A 2,339-nucleotide genomic window follows, 5' to 3' on the forward strand; every position below is an offset into this window, starting at 1 on the left:
ACTATTCTTTTGGGTGCGTGTGGATATATATATACTAGAGGCCTGGTACACAAATTCGTGATCGGGCGGGGTCCCTTGGCCTGGCCGGTAATTAGGGCCAATTGTGGGGGGCGGGATGGCCTGCTGGGGGAGGGACCTCAGGAGGTTGGCCCCAGCAGATAGCTAAGGCATGGCTGATTCCCTGAGGAATCGGGCTCCCTCCTCCCTCTTGTCTGGGTCCGGGGTGCAGGTGAACCAGATTCAGGGTTGTCAGGGCCCCAGCAGCTAGGTCCGGGAATTTCACCAGGAATGTGTCAGCAGGACTGAGCAGAAAGCTGAGCATAGCTACTGGCTGGTCATCCAGTCATTCCAGTTGTTCCGGTCATTCGGTGGTAACAGACACTTAGGCTTATATACATATATAATTTATTTTGGATAAATACCTAGGAGTAGAATTGCTGGGTCATACAGTAGCTGTATGTATAAGTAAAAAAAAAAAAAAAAAGACTGCAAACTGTTTTCCATAACATGTGTACCATTTTCCATTCCCACCAACAATACATCTCCATCATTTGTCACTCTTCTTAACTTTAGCCATTTTTAGCTTGTATTTCCCTGATGACAGATGACGCTGAGCATATTTTTTAGTTATTTTTTATTGTTGACAGTATTACAGATGTTGTCCATTTCCCCCCTGGAGGCTGGGTGGAGGGGGACACTATTCTTGCAGAGGAATATGCTACTGAGCACACTGGGCAAAGGGTGGAGGATCAGCCCCCACTCAGGTGTGGTGAACCTCTCACAGCAGCAGGTCATATCACTGCTGCCTGCTTCTGCCAGGCAGGGGACAGAATATTGGCTCTGCCAACATCATCTGGCAGGGCGGCGCAGCGGCGGGGGGGATTGGAGCACTGTGGTCATGTCATTCCTCAAGTCCTGAGGTCTCTAGATAATCCTTCTTCCCACCTTTCACAGACTTACAATGCTTGTTTGCTGCATTATATCCAGTGTTTTTTGTTGTAAGGGGGAGAACCTGGAAGAAGGTTTTACTTCATCTTGGTGGAACCCCACAATATTTAAACTATAATCACAGTATCTAGAACAATTTATTCCACACTTACTTTCTCTTATGGAAACTATTCAAAGGCAAAAAAACATTTTTTTTTTAATTTTTGTAATCCTAGCATTAGCATATTACTTAGTGATCAGTAGATATTTGTTAAATGGATGACTAAATAAATGGATTTCACTAAGTAGCTTTTGATAGATGCTTAATATGTACTTTAAATGAGAAAACATTATTAAATCTCAAAAGAGAACATCAAGATGAGCCAAAGAACTAGATATTAAGAGAGAACACATTATATGTCATTTGAAAAAAAGATCTTTTTGTTTTTAGTTTTTGAAGTTTTTTAATGATTTTATTTTTCTAGAAATTTATCAGAAGTATAAATTCTACCTCTAAATACATATAAGCGTGTTTCTGACTCCATACACATATAGACATCCCACTTCACCACACTACACCAGGAGCCAGAGTAGCTCTTAACCTTCTACAGTAGGAGCTCTTGATTAACCCTAAGAAGGAATACAACAAAGCATAGTAGGCTATCATTGAAGAGGATAAGACTGGCCAAGTCCCACACTGACAGTGCCTTGGTCAGACAGTTTAACATGTAGACACCTACACCCCTTCTGAATGCAGCTGTCCATCAGAAGCAGAAGGCACTTTTGGGAAACTGAGGAACAGCAAAGCAGCAGCAGCTATTGCTATAGTTAGTTTGGGAAAGACACACTATCGTTCAGAGCGGGGGTCCTCAAACTTTTTAAACAGGGGGCCAGTTCACTGTCCCTCAGACCATTGGAGGGCCGGACTATAGTTTTAAAAAAACTATGAACAAATTCCTATGCTCACTGCACATATCTTATTTTGAAGTAAAAAAACAAAACAGGAACAAATACAATATTTGTATTTGCATGTGGCCCGCGGGCCGTAGTTTGAGGACCCCTGGTTCAGAGAGTGCTGTGATTTTGGATGTGATAGCTGGATGGTACGATCAACAGGACTATAGCAGAGCCCAGCCAGCATAGCTCAGTGGTTGAGCATCAACCTAGGAATCAGGAGGTCACGATTCAATTCCCCATCAGGACACATGCCCGGGTTGGGGGCTCGATCCCCTGCATGGGGTGTGCAGGAGGCAGCCGATCATTGATTTTCTCTTATCATTGATGTTTCTATCTATCTCTCTCCCTCTCCTTTCCTCTCTGAAACCAATATTTTTTTTTTAAAAGAGGACACAGCAGAGGAGCCAAAAGGGGCAGGGCACCAATACTGCTGTTCAGAAGGTGATAATGACACT

Source organism: Myotis davidii, unplaced genomic scaffold (genome assembly GCF_000327345.1).
Source record: "Myotis davidii unplaced genomic scaffold, ASM32734v1 scaffold29, whole genome shotgun sequence".
NCBI lineage: Eukaryota > Metazoa > Chordata > Mammalia > Chiroptera > Vespertilionidae > Myotis > Myotis davidii.